The sequence below is a fragment of the Humulus lupulus genome, chromosome 3 (assembly GCF_963169125.1).
Source record: "Humulus lupulus chromosome 3, drHumLupu1.1, whole genome shotgun sequence".
NCBI classification, from domain to species: domain Eukaryota; kingdom Viridiplantae; phylum Streptophyta; class Magnoliopsida; order Rosales; family Cannabaceae; genus Humulus; species Humulus lupulus.
This window is the reverse complement of record NC_084795.1, coordinates 72,644,554-72,661,431: the sequence shown is the minus strand read 5'-3', so window position 1 is coordinate 72,661,431 and position 16,878 is coordinate 72,644,554. Positions and strand designations below refer to the sequence as shown.

General features: G+C 32.6%; 2 non-coding genes across 2 annotated transcripts; both read left to right on the top strand.

Moving 5' to 3' along the window:
* Positions 1-8,007: 8,007 nt before the first annotated feature.
* LOC133827918 (small nucleolar RNA R71) lies at positions 8,008-8,114 on the top strand. Its single transcript, XR_009890566.1, has one exon. It is a non-coding gene; the product is annotated as a small nucleolar RNA R71 (small nucleolar RNA).
* Positions 8,115-11,704: 3,590 nt separating this feature from the next.
* LOC133828056 (small nucleolar RNA R71) lies at positions 11,705-11,812 on the top strand. The gene has a single exon (XR_009890701.1). It is a non-coding gene; the product is annotated as a small nucleolar RNA R71 (small nucleolar RNA).
* Positions 11,813-16,878: the final 5,066 nt, after the last annotated feature.

Genomic DNA, 16,878 nt, shown 5'->3' with positions numbered 1-16,878 from the left:
AATCATATGAAGTCCTTGCCCACCTTTTGTCTTAAATGCCTCAAGTTGCTTTGTTAAGGACTCAACTTGGGCTTTGAGGCTGTCCTCCTCCCTCAATTGGTAAATTCATGCTGATCGATTTCGGTTAGTGCTTTCAATAGCACTTGGACCAGTCCAGGTATGAGATTTTTCTACAAGCTCATTGAGATATTCCAAGGCTTCTTCAGGATCTTTTTGAAGGAATTCACCATTGCACATCATTTCTACAAACTGGCGTTCAAAAATAGTGAGGCCTTTGTTGATTCCCAAAAGAGGGTGTTTTAATATTTAAGCTCGCAAGTGCACGAATCGTTTCGGAATATAATGTTCATGTAAGTACGAGGTCGAACCCATGGGAGTTGACTAACATCAAAAGAAACTATTTCAAACAAAGCAAAAATATTCTAACCTAGTTCCAAATATTTGATGAGATTTTTTTTTAGAAAAATAAAACACAAGTAATAAAAATATTTAAGATTAAATAGAAAAATTGTTTTCAAATGAGATATATAAAATAAGATTATTAAGATTTTAGAATCCACAAAATGCAAGTTCAATAGTATTTATAAGTATATTGATTCCCAAGTTTTAATATAGTTGAAATAAATCACACTATATATTTTTTCAAAATATATTTTCTATTCAAGCACAAGTTACTCTTTCAAAAATGTAAGCTTTTTCTTCACTTATATAAGATATAATTTCTAAGCATTAGTTGTGTTACAACCTAATGAAACTACAAAAAATCAAAGAGATTATGTTTAGGCAAAATATGATACTAATGCTCTAAGAATTAGATGTAAACAATTTAATGAAAAACATTTAATCAAAGAATATCATATTTTTTCATAATGAAGAACTAAGTTTAATATGCTTTAACACTCAATAATAGATGAAAAATGCATATCATTGATAGAAAAATCCATAAACAATGTTACACAAATGGGAAATCAACATACAATAAAAAATACTATCTAGTTACATTTTGCTTCATCATCATCTTAATAACCTTTGAAAAAGATTAGAAGCTCATAACTAGATAAAAATTACAAAATAACATACTTGACATGCTCTTCAAAAGATGAAAATGGTAGAGAGAAACTAGTGAAAAGAAAAGAGAAAAATGTGTAGAAGATATTGAAAAAAAAAATGAAGAAGAAGAGCTCCCCAAATGGTCTTACAAGACTCTATTTATAGGCAAAATATGGAGATTAAATTAATCAAATTAAAATAAATAAATTGATTAATTTAATTGTGTTGGGAAGTGGTAGGATAAATAGAGTAAGTGTAAGAGTATTGGAAAGATGAAATGTTTGGTTGGGTAAAAGATTAGTGAAAAACTAAGGTAAAAATATAAATTAGGAATGTTTATTTAGGTAAGAAAAATAGGGAAAAGTGAATTGATATTTTGGTGAAAAATATTGGGAATGAAAAATGTGAATTTTGATCTTATTTTTATGGCTATTGGTTTGGTTGTCTTGGCATGGGGCTGTGTCTTGGCTAGGCCGAATTGGAGTGGCAGCAGCTATGGGATGTTGGGCTTCGGAAGGCTGCAGAGAAGAGGAGACCGAAAATGGGCCTGGGCTTGAGTGAGCTGCAGCAGAAGGCCCACGGTCTGTTGGATTGGCCCGACTTGGGCCTTGGCTTTGTGCATGCGGCAGGTGGAATTGGAGCTGGCCTTGACTTGGGTGAAGCTGGCCGAATTAGTGATATATGCGGCAGGTGGAATTGGTGATATATGCTGAAAGGCTGGTGGAAGGACCTTGGTGAGCCTCGGACAGCTGGCAGGAGGAGGACTTGAAGGCTTTGATGGAGTGTTGAGGAGAGTGGACAGGTGGCTCGTGGAGATGCAGAGCTGGGATCAAATGCTTGGCAGACGGGCTGGGCTCAAGTGGCAGGCGGGCCTGGCTGGTGAGTGGGAGCATCAGCAGTTGGGCTTGGGCATGGGCCTGGAGAGGCTTGCTTCACAAAATTGCCATTTTCTTCATTTCTTTCTTGAAAATTGCCATAGTTCCTTCACCATAAAAAAAAATTAAATTAAATAACAATCAAATATTTTCAATTATAAATAAACCATATTAATTATTTGAAAATACTTAATTAAAACTTAATTTAATTTATCAATAAAGATCAACAAAATTGCACTTTTATTTTACTTCTAACTAAACTATATTAATTACACATAATTTAAACTTCAACATATTATAATAAAATATCTATAAAAATATATAAAAATCTAGAAAATTATAATAAGACTAATAAATGTAAAATTACTTAAAAACTTAATAAATCAATTAAGAACTCAAGAACTAAGCAACAATTAACACATAAAAAGTGGTAAAATAACTCTATTTTGTAGAGTTATCACACCCCCAAACTTAGAATTTTGCTAGTCCTCAAGCAAAAGAAAATTAAAAACACACTTTTTATTTTTATTTTTTTTATTTGGTGATATCAAAAATGTCCTCAAAGATTGCACCTTGAAAATAATTTATAAAAAATATGAATAAAAATTAAGCTTATGTAATTAATTCCATAGTCAATCTTGCTTTTGAAAATATATTTTAAATTAGAAGTCCAAAACTATTTATCAAGTTATTATGTGAATTTTGGAAAAATTGTTGTAGTAAACTATTTATTTCACATATTATGATGAATAATTTTTTTTTTTCAAAATTTCATTTTTAAGCAAAATTGACCCAAGAATTAAACACAGAGCTTAAGAAAGATTCATATATATATATTTTAAACTAAAATCAAACTCAATCAAGGGTATTATCATAGGAAAAACGGATATCACCAAATGGGTTTTTTTTTTTTTTTATAATTTTTTTTAATAGTTTTTTGATAGAAAATAAAGTATAAAAGTACAAAACTATATATATATATATAAATTAGAAAGATAACATTTTTTTTTGTTTTGTTTTTTTTTTATATAATTAATATATAAAATAGATACTCTACCATTCAAATTTTTTGTTTTTTTTGTTTTTATTTTTTTTTAAAGAAATTCTACCATTTTCAAACATATGAAAGAAGTAACCATATAAACCCACTACCCCCAAACTTAATTTATGCATTGTCCTCAATGTATCAAAATACAAATATAAATTGAAGTGTGAAAGAGTTGAGAGTTTAGAATGGTCGTACCTCATCATAGAGCATGTCAAGAGTGCAACAAAAAAAAAAAAAAAACAAAACAAGAAGTTAACCTAAAAACATAAATAAAACACACATTTACCAATAATTGATGAGAGCGATCAAGGACCATGGTAAATAGGATCCTCAAGAAGGATTTCATCCACTTTAGCAGTTTTCAATTCTAAAAATGGTTTCAATTTTTGTCCATTCACTTTGAATACATTACCATTATTAGGATTTTCAATTTCAATGGCTCCATGTGGAAAAACAGTGCGAATAATGTATGGACCTACCCACCTAGAGCGTAACTTCCCCGGGAAGAGATGCAAACAAGAATTGTATAAAAGGACTTTTTGACCGGGAGAGAAATCTTTTCGCAAAATGTTTTTGTCATGGTAAATCTTCATTCGATCCTTATATTTTTTGGAATAGTCATATGCATCATGCCTAAGTTCTTCTAACTCATTTAATTGAAGCTTTCTTCTCTCACCCGCTTTGTATAATGAAAAATTCAATTGCTTAATTGCCCAATAGGCTCTATGTTCTAGCTCAACGGGTAAATGACATGCCTTTCCATACACAAGTCTATAGGGAGACATTCCAATGGGTGTTTTGTATGCAGTTCTATATACCCATAATGCATCAACGAGTCTTAAGGACCAATCTTTCCTAGATGGATTGACAGTTTTCTCTAAGATGTGCTTAATTTCCCTATTTGATATTTCGACTTGACCACTAGTTTGTGGGTGATAAGGTGTAGTGACTTTATGTGTAATACCATATTGTTTCATTAGATGCTCAAAAGATCTATTACAAAAGTGTGTACCGTTATCACTAATGATAGCACGTGGTGAGCCAAAACGAGAGAAAATATTTTCTTTCAAAAACTTAAGCACAACTTTATGGTCATTTGTGTGGCATGCAACAACTTCAACCCATTTAGACACATAATCAACACCAACAAGAATGTACAAATTACCAAAAGAGTTAGGAAATGGACCCATAAAATCAATGCCCCAAACATCAAATATTTCAACAATAAGGATAGGATTCAAAGGCATCATGTTTCTTCTAGTTACACTTCCTAACATTTGACAACGTTCACAGGATTTGCAATAAACATAAGTGTCATGAAAAATAGTAGGCCAATAAAATCCACATTGTAAAATTTTCAAAGCAGTTTTCTTACCACTAAAATGTCCACCACATGCATGATCATGGCAAAAAGATATGATTTTAAGTTGATCACAATTTGGAATGCATCTCCTTATTATTTGATCAGGGCAATATTTAAACAAATAAGGGTCATCCCACATGAAATTTTTCACTTCAGAATAAAATTTAGATTTGTCATGCTTAGACCAATGAGAAGGAATTTCACCAGTGACCAAATAATTCACAATGTTAGCATACCAAGGCAAAGAAGATACATGCATGAGTTGTTCATCAGGAAAAGTTTCAGTTATAGTGGTGGATTCATTATTAGTCTCAACAACAATTCTAGACAAATGATCAGCAACAACATTTTCAGAACCTTTTTTATCTCGTATCTCTAAATCAAATTCTTGTAAAAGCAAGATCCAACGAATTAAGCGAGATTTAGCATCTTTTTTCGACAAGAGATATTTCAATGCAGCATGATCAGAATAGACAATTATTTTAGATCCTAACAAATAAGACCTAAATTTCTCCAATGCAAACACAACAGCAAGCAATTCTTTTTCAGTTGTAGAATAATTTAATTGAGCATCGTTCAAAGTTTTGCTAGCATAGTAGATTACATGAGGTAACTTGTTAATTCTTTGTCCTAGAATAGCATCGATAGCATAATCAGAAGCATCACACATTATTTCAAAAGGAATATTCCAATCAGGAGGGCGAATAATGGGTGCACTAGTCAAAAGGGATTTCAATTTTTCAAAGGCAACATGGCAATCATTATCAAAGACAAAAGCATTTTCTTTTCCTAGCAAATGACATAATGGGCGTGAAATTTTGCTAAAGTCTTTTATGAATCTTCTATAAAAACCGGCATGGCCTAAGAATGATCTAATTTCTTTTATTGTTTTAGGTGGGGGAAGTTTTGAAATAAGGTCAACTTTTGCTTTATCAACTTCTATTCCCTTAGATGAAATTACATGACCTAAAACAATTCCTTTTTTAACCATAAAATGACATTTTTCCCAATTAAGAACTAAATTCTTTTCTTTGCAACGAATTAAAACAAGAGAAAGATGGTGCAAACAGTCATCAAAAGAATTTCCAAACACAGAAAAATCATCCATAAACACTTCGAGATTTCTTTCAACCATATCAGAGAATATTGCAATCATACATCTTTGAAAAGCTGCAGGAGCATTACAAAGACCAAACGGCATGGGACGATATGCAAATGTTCCAAAAGGGCAAGTGAAGGTAGTATTTTCTTGATCTTCAAGGGCAATGGGGATTTGGTTATATCCCGAATAGCCATCAAGAAAACAATAATATGCATGGCCAGCTAAACGTTCAAGCATTTGATCAATAAAGGGTAACGGAAAGTGGTCTTTTCTAGTAACATTATTTAGCTTTCTATAGTCTATACACACTCTCCACCCCGTTTGTACTCGAGTAGGGATTAATTCATTTTTCTCATTTTCAACAACTGTGATCCCAGACTTTTTAGGCACTACTTGAACTGGACTAACCCATTGACTATCAGAAATAGGGTAAATGATACCTACATCTAACAATTTAAGTACTTCTTCCCTAACGACCTCTTTCATATTTGGATTTAACCTTCTTTGACATTCCCGAGAGGTTTTAGCATTTTCTTCTAGATGGATTCTATGCATGCATATGGATGGGCTAATTCCCTTGATGTCTCCAATAGTCCAACCTATGGCTTCTTTATGTTTTCTAAGGACATCTAACAATTTACCTTCTTGTTCTTTATCTAAAGCAGACGCTATGATAACAGGCAAGGTTTCAGACTCTCCTAGAAAAGCATATTTTAAATTTTCTGGTAAAGGTTTAAGGTCTAACTTTGGAGACTCGGAAATTGATTGAACATGATCTAAGGGTGAAAAAGGTTCAACTTTGGTTTCATTTAAGGGTATAGACTCTAACAAAGAATTCACATCATCATTAAAATCATCAATGTGCAAGTTCATACCAAAGTATTTTTCACAAAAATCAAGTAAGTCACTTCCATCATCTTCACACATATTCTCTATCATGTTAACTTCATGCACTTCCTCACACTCAACAGATTTAGCAACATTAAAAACATTTAATTCAACAGTCATGTTTCCAAAGGATAATTTCAATACACCATTACGACAGTTGATAATTGCATTAGATGTAGCTAAAAATGGTCTACCTAGAATGATGGGTATTTGAGCATGAGCATTTTCAACAGGTTGAGTGTCAAGAACAATAAAGTCCACAGGGAAATAGAATTTATCCACTTTAATTAAAACATCTTCTACAATACCTCTAGGGATTTTCACTGAACGATCGGCTAATTGAAGTGTTATAGAAGTTGGTTTTAATTCTCCTAGACCAAGTTGCTTATACACAGAATAAGGCAGTAAATTCACACTAGCTCCTAAATCAAGTAAAGCTTTGTTAATGAAATGATCGCCAATGATGCATGAAATTGTTGGACAACCGGGATCTTTATATTTCACAAGGCTTTTATGTTGAATTATGGAGCTAACTTGTTCAGTTAAAAACGCCTTTTTTGGAACATTTGTGTTTCTTTTAACAGTGCAAAGGTCTTTTAAGAATTTAGAATAGGCAGGAATTTGTTTAATGGCATCTAAGAAATGAATGTTGATGCTTACTTGTTTGAAAACTTCTAAGATGTCACTATATTGGTTGCCTTTCTTGAGTGGAATTAATCTTTGTGGAAAAGGAGCTTTTGGGATGGAAGGAAGGATTTGAGCATCATCTTTTGAAAGGTCATTTGTGTTGGAACTTTGAGGTTGGCTTTGGTCTTTTTCAACTTGAGGTATGTAATCGGGTTTGACAATTTGTTTTCCGGACCTAAGAGTTGAAATAGACTTAGCTTCTTCTTTATGACTAGGAGTTCCTATTTCATATTGGCCTTTAGGATTTGGGATGGGTTGGCTAGGAAATCTTCCTTTTTCTCTCTCAGTTACAGCATTAGCAAGTTGACCCAATTGTGTCTCGAGTTTGGCAATGGATTGAGACTGATTTTGTAAGATTTGTTGGGTGGATTGCATGAACTATTGTAAGGTGTCTTCTAAGGAAGGTTTTCTTTGTGGAGGGTAAGGTTGACTTGGTTGGGCATGATTTGGATTTGGCATGTGGAATTGGGTTCCTTGATTCACTTGTGGTTGGTTTTGTCTCCAGGAAAAATTGGGATGGTTTCTCCAATTTGGATTGTATGTGTTGGAAAATGGGCTATCAGAAGAAGGTTTTCCATATGAATGTAAAGCATTAGCTTCTTCAGAAAATGTTTCAACAAAAGAAGGACATGATTGAGCATTATGACATGAACTAGCACATAAAGAACACACATCTTTTTTAGGTTGCACATGAGAATTCATAGATTGACTTATCACTAAGGCATCTACTTTTCTTGCTAATTTTTCAAATGATGTTCTTAAATCACTTTCTTCTTTTATTTCATATTTTCTTTCTCTTTTCGGTGAAGGGTTGGCTCTAGACCTAGGCTCAGAATAATTCCATTGTTGTGAATTAACAGACAATTCTTCAAGAGCGTCCCAAGCCTCTTGCCCTTGCAATTTCAAAAAATTTCCGGTATGCATGGATTGAATCATTTGTCGATTTGAAGGGGTTAAACCATCATAAAAATATTTTACAAGTCTCCATTTTTCAAAACAATGGTGGGGACATTTTAATAATAAATCTTTAAATCTTTCCCAACATTCATAAAATTCTTCGTTATCTTTTTGATAAAATTCGGAGATTTCTCTTCTTAAACTATCAGTTTTGGACATGGGGAAAAATTTAGCAAGGAATTTATTAAAAAGTTGATCCCAAGTAGTTATGGTTCCAGTTGGAAGTGAGTTTAACCAAGCTTTGGCTCTATCTTTTAAAGAAAAAGGAAACAACCTAAGTTTAACCGACTCATCTGAAAATTTTTGAAAACGAAAGGTTGAGCAAATTTCCAAAAAGTCTTTTACATGCATGTATGGATCCTCTCTTTCTAAACCATAAAATGATGGTAACAATTGAATGATTGATGGTTTAAGTTCAAAATGAGTGGCATTAGTAGTGGGTAAAACAATGCATGATGGAGCATTAGATGAAATAGGTGAAAAATATTCAAGAAGAGTTTTTTCTTGCACAACATTAGGTTCTTGTTCCATTATGCTTAAACTTTCAAAAACACTTTCAATTTCACGTACAGACACTAATTTTTTCACCAAACGATTTTTTAAATTACGATGCCACTGATGCATACAATGTCACAGATTTCACCAAGTAACACAAACAATCACAAGAAAACAAATTTCTGATGTGGAAGATCAGTTAGAACCGCAACCACAGAGCATACTTATAACAAGAAGAGATTACAATATTTATATAACTATATAATTTTTTGTTATGATTTTTTTTTTTTTTATGTTTTGTTTAACTTGTTCCCAGGCCTATTTGATTCCACTTACTCACAACTTAATAACAACTCCCCGAGGTTAATTAATAAGCGTGGATGGGAACTTTGCCAAATTTCCTTTAAGCAAAAATTACTTATGTTGAAAGAACAAGCTTTGTTTTTTTTTAGTTTTTTTTTTTTTCAAGTATTTTCTTAAACAATAAAATTACAACTAACTAAATGCGATAATTAAGAAAAAATAAATAAAATAAAATGACAAGAGCAATAATAAATAGTTATATAAAAATTAGGAGGCACTTATGCCATCAACTAAATGATCAACAAAAAAAAAAAAATTAGGAGGCACTAATGCCATCAACCAACACTAATACTAATAATGATAATAATAATAAAACTTAGGAGGCACTAGTGCCATCAACTAAGATAAAAATAAAAAATAAAAGCTAGGAGGCACTAATGCCATCACTAGAAAAGATAAATTGCTCAAGTATGTAGGAGGCACTAATGCACTCAACTAATATGTAAGTAGGAGGCACTAAATGCCATCAACTACCAAGATATATATATAATATAATATATAACAATATAAATAAATATATGTATAACTCTTTTTTTTTCGATTTTTACTCTTTTTTGTTTATTTTTTTATTTTTTTTATAAATATAAATATATATATATATATATTTTTCCTTTTTTTTTAAAGATGATAGTGCAAAATAAAAATAAAATAACTAGTAGAAGAATATTACTTACCTTGTAGAAAGATCGTTTCTTTCTAGCAACTCCCCGGCAACGGCGCCAAAAACTTGTTGATTCCCAAAAGAGGGTGTTTTAATATTTAAGCTCGCAAGTGCACGAATCGTTTTAGAATATAATTTTCATGTAAGTACGAGGTCGAACCCATGGGAGTTGACTAACATCAAAAGAAACTATTTCAAACAAAGCAAAAATATTCTAACCTAATTCCAAATATTTGATGAGATTTTTTTTTAGAAAAATAAAACACAAGTAATAAAAATATTTAAGATTAAATAGAAAAATTGTTTTCAAATGAGATATATAAAATAAGATTATTAAGATTTTAGAATCCACAAAATGCAAGTTCAATAGTATTTATAAGTATATTGATTCCCAAGTTTTAATATAGTTGAAATAAATCACACTATATATTTTTTCAAAATATATTTTCTATTCAAGCACAAATTACTCTTTCAAAAAGGTAAGATTTTTCTTCACTTATATAAGATATAATTTCTAAGCATTAGTTGTGTTACAACCTAATGAAACTACAAAAAATCAAAGAGATTATGTTTAGGCAAAATATGATACTAATGCTCTAAGAATTAGATGTAAACAATTTAATGAAAAACATTTAATCAAAGAATATCATATTTTTTCATAATGAAGAACTAAGTTTAATATGCTTTAACACTCAATAATAGATGAAAAATGCATATCATTGATAGAAAAATCCATAAACAATGTTACACAAATGGGAAATCAACATACAATAAAAAATACTATCTAGTTACATTTTGCTTCATCATCATCTTAATAACCTTTGAAAAAGATTAGAAGCTCATAACTAGATAAAAATTACAAAATAACATACTTGACATGCTCTTCAAAAGATGAAAATGGTAGAGAGAAACTAGTGAAAAGAAAAGAGAAAAATGTGTAGAAGATATTGAAAAAAAAAAATGAAGAAGAAGAGCTCCCCAAATGGTCTTACAAGACTCTATTTATAGGCAAAATATGGAGATTAAATTAATCAAATTAAAATAAATAAATTGATTAATTTAATTGTGTTGGGAAGTGGTAGGATAAATAGAGTAAGTGTAAGAGTATTGGAAAGATGAAATGTTTGGTTGGGTAAAAGATTAGTGAAAAACTAAGGTAAAAATATAAATTAGGAATGTTTATTTAGGTAAGAAAAATAGGGAAAAGTGAATTGATATTTTGGTGAAAAATATTGGGAATGAAAAATGTGAATTTTGATCTTATTTTTATGGCTATTGGTTTGGTTGTCTTGGCATGGGGCTGTGTCTTGGCTAGGCCGAATTGGAGTGGCAGCAGCTATGGGATGTTGGGCTTCGGAAGGCTGCAGAGAAGAGGAGACCGAAAATGGGCCTGGGCTTGAGTGAGCTGCAGCAGAAGGCCCACGGTCTGTTGGATTGGCCCGACTTGGGCCTTGGCTTTGTGCATGCGGCAGGTGGAATTGGAGCTGGCCTTGACTTGGGTGAAGCTGGCCGAATTAGTGATATATGCGGCAGGTGGAATTGGTGATATATGCTGAAAGGCTGGTGGAAGGACCTTGGTGAGCCTCGGACAGCTGGCAGGAGGAGGACTTGAAGGCTTTGATGGAGTGTTGAGGAGAGTGGACAGGTGGCTCGTGGAGATGCAGAGCTGGGATCAAATGCTTGGCAGACGGGCTGGGCTCAAGTGGCAGGCGGGCCTGGCTGGTGAGTGGGAGCATCAGCAGTTGGGCTTGGGCATGGGCCTGGAGAGGCTTGCTTCACAAAATTGCCATTTTCTTCATTTCTTTCTTGAAAATTGCCATAGTTCCTTCACCATAAAAAAAAATTAAATTAAATAACAATCAAATATTTTCAATTATAAATAAACCATATTAATTATTTGAAAATACTTAATTAAAACTTAATTTAATTTATCAATAAAGATCAACAAAATTGCACTTTTATTTTACTTCTAACTAAACTATATTAATTACACATAATTTAAACTTCAACATATTATAATAAAATATCTATAAAAATATATAAAAATCTAGAAAATTATAATAAGACTAATAAATGTAAAATTACTTAAAAACTTAATAAATCAATTAAGAACTCAAGAACTAAGCAACAATTAACACATAAAAAGTGGTAAAATAACTCTATTTTGTAGAGTTATCAGCCTTCATAGAAATAGCTGACTAGGCACCATTTTTCATATCCATGGTGGGGACAAAGAGTTAACAGTTCCTTAAACCTTTCCCAGACTTGATAGAGAGTTTCATTGTCTTTTTGGGAAAAAGTAGAAATCTGTCTTTTTAACCCATTGGTCTTGTGGTTAGGGAAGTATTTATGGAAGAATGACGATGTCATTTCATCCCATGTTCCAATAGACCTTGGTCTCAGAGGGTATAACCAGATTTTAGCCTTATCCTTCAAAGAGAAGGGAAAAAACTTCAATCGCACAGTATCCGCGATATTAGCTTGGTTATAGAAAGTGGCTACCACCTCCTCGAATTCCCTAACATGCACATAAGGATTTTCATTTTCTAAACCATGGAAATTTGGCAAGAGTTGAATCATGCCAGGTTTAAATTCAAAGTTGGGCATATTAGGTGGAAAGATGATACAAGAAGGGGTAGGAATACAAGTAGGATGGAGATAGTCATTCAGACTTCTCTGTTGAATTTCCTCATGATGAGCCATTGCGAAAGGATTATGAGCAATTGTTGAGGTGGGAGAAGAAATGTTGGATGTATCAGAAGAATTGTCACTAGGGGTGTTGGGTCTCCTAACAAATCTCCCTAGTTCATCTCTATGACGATTCATCCACTTTCAAAAACGAGACTTTTTTTTTTTCACTTGTTCCTTGGTAAATTTGGATAATTTGAAATGATCTCACATGCCTCACCAGAACTCCCCGAGGTTACTAGATGAGTATGAAAAATCACAATTCAAACCTTTTCAACCAAATGACCAATAAGTAAAATAATTTACTTATTTTGAAAGAACAAGCTTGTTTTTTTTTTAAATAGTAACAAGTTCAAAAATGTAATAATACAATGGTATACACAAGAAATATTCCCAGGCCGATTGGGAAGGTTGCCAAGGTACCACTTCGTCCCACACTTTCCTAGACAGAACCAAGGTTCCCAGGAAAGTGTAGAGGGTACTCTATCACAAACCTTAAAAGTCAATCTTTCTAGACAGAATACTCTCAGTTTTTACCACTTGTAGCATTACACTATTGTTCCCAATACTAAAATTTTTATGCTAAAATTTTATGATTTTTTTTTTTGGATTTTATGATATATTTTAAAAAAAATCAAAATAAACAAGAGTTAAAGAGGAAGAACCTAAATTAAAGCTAATCTAAATCCTAATGTTACACAAATTATGAGGCCTAAGTTATTATTTAAAATTTTGAAATCTATAAATTTAAAGCTAAAAGAAAAAAAACAAGAAAAATAATTAAATACAAAAAGTTACAAAATAAATGAAAATTGAAGTTAACAAATATATATATATATATATAAATTATAACCAATAAACCAATAAACAAATAAACATAGGAAAGAAATGGAAAAAAAAATATCTCACGTTAATCATAAATAAGAGAGAATACAAATTAGAAAGAAAAAATGTAAAAGGAAATGTGACCTTTTTTATTTATTTATTTATTATTTTTTTTAAGAACCTATTAATATTAAACTATATAAACTAAACACAATAAAAATAAAAATAAAAATAGAATGAAACAACAAACATGGATTTATACATAATTTTTTTTAATCCTAACAACGAAATGAAAAAAATAAAATAAAATAAAACAGTAATCACAATCCTACACAAAGATAGCAAATAATAATAAAATAAGCTACTTACCTCTTGGCGGTATATTCCACTAAGATTTTGATATCTATCTCCCCGGCAACGGCGCCAAAATTTGATTACGCCCAAGCTTGTCTTCACAAAGCGGTTGTTGTAGTGTAGTATGGGCGGTCGTGTCCACAGAGAGATATCTTAATCAAAAGGTGATTAGTAGAACTAAAGCACAAACAGTAAATAAATCGTTGGTGGTTTTTGAGAAAATGTTGAAAATAAAATTGGTTGAAAAATTCAATAACAAAAGTGATAAGGGTTCAAGAATCATCTATATGTTTGGCTCATTTATTTGAGTTTTGATTCACACATAAAACGCACTTAAATTGTTCACTTCCCAGCAATTTAATTGGAAGGTAAAACTTGAAGAACATATATTAATAAAATGTATTTGAGTAATAAAACTCTCACCCTAAGATCATAGAAAATAATTTTATGAAAAATCTAAGAATGACAATATACCTCATTGGCAATAATGCAATAAAATATTAACCATAAAATTATAATATCGATATATTTGTACTATTATATTCACATAAAAAAAACATGACTATTTCTATATAATACTAAATAGTTAAATATATTGATATAGAGATGGAGAAAAATAGAAGAAATTATATTACTCAAATGTATGAACTTTAGGCACTTGGTGAATCATAACATAAATAAATTTTACCTCACATATAGGATCATCCTTTACTTTACCTAGGAAACTAGCCAAGAATGCTAGTCATTCTCACAATATTCTAAAGAAAAAATATGAGAAGAAATAGACAAAATGAGACTAAAATTTACTATAGTTTTTGCTAATGAAAAATTACACACCCACAATATGTACAAAGGTCTCCTTTATATAGAATTTTAGAGACACAATTGTAACATAACACAATAAAGAGAAAATAAATCAGAAGCTAAAAATGTGTGAAAATAAATACAAATAATTATAATTTTTAAATCTAAAATCTGAAATAATGGGATTGATTGAGAAAGCTTGCAACAATTCTTTCGGAAACTAAAAGCACAATCTTTGGTCAACTTTGCCACATGTACCAATATTGGTAAAAAGTATCTCTATGTAGCTAGTTGTTTAATTCTATGTGTGGAGTCCCCTTTTAAAAGAGAAGAGTGCTCTTGGACACTAGCTGAATTGGTGTTGATGTGTTGCACTCTCTTGCGAGGAAGATGATAGTTGGAATCACTATATATGTACTGGAGGAAGAAATGGTCTAACTTGATTGAAGGACTTGGTCATGGAAATTTAGCTTTGAGAGAAATGAGCCTAAGTTGACACAATTGGCAATTGGGCCGTATGTAATATATTCAAACAGAATTGCTAATCAGCTTTTCATATGCTTTGACGAAATGGGCTGCCTCTTTGGGCTTTCATTATCTTTTGCCATTTTGCTACTTTTCTCTACAAAAATCAAACAAATTAAATTAAAATCATATATTTTCATATTATGTAAACATTTTGTAATATCTTCATGAAAATATATAATTAAATTGTAATTTATTAGACATTTTTACTTGCAAAAGTGTATTTTCATGCACTAATCAGTTCCCGAGCCTAAGCCTTTATCACCTAGTCACAACCAAGGTAAATGATACCATCAACAAACTTAAATGAGCTTCTAGACAAAGTTTTAATCTCCGGAACATTGAATTTCACCAAACATGGTAAAAGATTCAATCTCGAGCACCCTAGGATAAATTCCCAAGCCTAGAATCTCAAAATCCTAAAATCCCTTAAGGGTCACGACATTAGCCAACCATGCCACGACATGGCCCCAATCAGAGACCACCCAATGCCCAAAAACAGGTAAGGGCCGTGGCATTACTTAGACCATGTCGCGGCCCGCCCTCCTTCCTCAACATCCATCAGCTTCGAAGAGCCGCGACTCACCAAGAACTATGCCGCGGCCCGACCCCTTCGAACCCAAAAAAATCACCATTTTTAACTCTCAAACCTCATGCAAACTCACTCAAAACCACCCCAAATCCACAACTCAATTATCCAAAAACTTCCCACAAGATTTCAACAACACAACCCAACTGAATCCTAGGCTAGAAATCCATCAAAAACCCATTTCAATTAATGAAACTTTCTAACCCAAGAACTCAAAACCCAGCCATGAAAAACTCGAATTTAAGCCTCTAAATCATGAATTAAAGCTTACCTCTTCAGTTGGATCCTTTCTCTAATCAAAACCCAGCTAGTTCCCAAAGCTTTCCAGCTCAAATTCCACCCTAAACATCAATGGTACAAACACCTCAATACCCAGCTGAAACTCAGAATTTTTAAACCAAAGAGAGAGAAATCCCTGCTTACCTTAGTGTTGATTCAATTCCTTGGATGAGTCTTGAACTAAGCCTCAAAATCCAGCCTCATTCCCAACAATTCCCAACTCAAAAGTCCCAGAAATTCCATGTTTTTCCCTTCCTTGTGTTTTCCTTGAGTGAGAGGAAAGAAGAGCTGAGAAGAAAGTCTAAGTCAGTTTATTTCTTCTGTCTACAACTTTCTATTTTTAGTAATTCATCCTTATCACTTAGGTCAACCTAAGGCTCGGGGTGCCGGAAACGTCCTCGAGGGTAAAACAGTATAATTCCCCAATATTCCTGCCTAGACTTCCTAACCTCAAATATATCTCCATATATTTATTTTCATAACCCGATAGTCTAAATAAATGGCTGATACCTAAAATACCCCTGACTTATCCAAAGTCAACTATTAAGCCCCGTTGGGACTTTTCCCGCTATCTAGCTCCCTAGGATCACCTCAGGTTGCACGCTGCAGATTTACTCATATAATAATGTGGTTCTCACATTTATAACATTTAATGACAATTCAACATTCATATAATTACATAGGCATTCTTAACATATAATCATGTTTTAAATCAATAAATACACACATAAACCAATTATGCCCTCCTGGCACACTAATCAAGGCCCTTAAGCCATATTAGTGATTTTGGGTTGTTACAACTATCCCCTCCTACTGAGAATTTTGTCCTCGAAATTTACCTGAATAGCTCGGGATACTAATCCCGCATCGCTGTCTCTAACTTCCAGGTCGCTTCCTCGACCTTGTTATTTCTCCACAACACTTTTACTAACGGTATTGTCTTATTCCGTAAGACTTTATCTTTCTGATCCAAAATCTGAACTGGTCACTCTTCGTAGGACAAGTCTGTCTATAACTCTAAGTCCTCGTACTTCAGCACATGTGTTGTATCAGATACATACTTTCGCAACATGGAGACATGGAACACATCATGAACTCCTGATAGCGACAGTGGCAAGGCCAACCTATAAGCCAACTGTCCAATCCTCTCTAGGATCTCAAAAGGTCCAACAAACCGAGGGCTCAACTTTCCCTTCACTCTAAACCTCCTCACTCCTCTCAGTGGTGAAACTCGCAGAAACACGTGGTCCCTAACCTGGAACTCCACGTTCCTACGCTTAGGATTGACGTAGCTTTTCTGTCTACTCTGCGAAGCAAGCATTCTA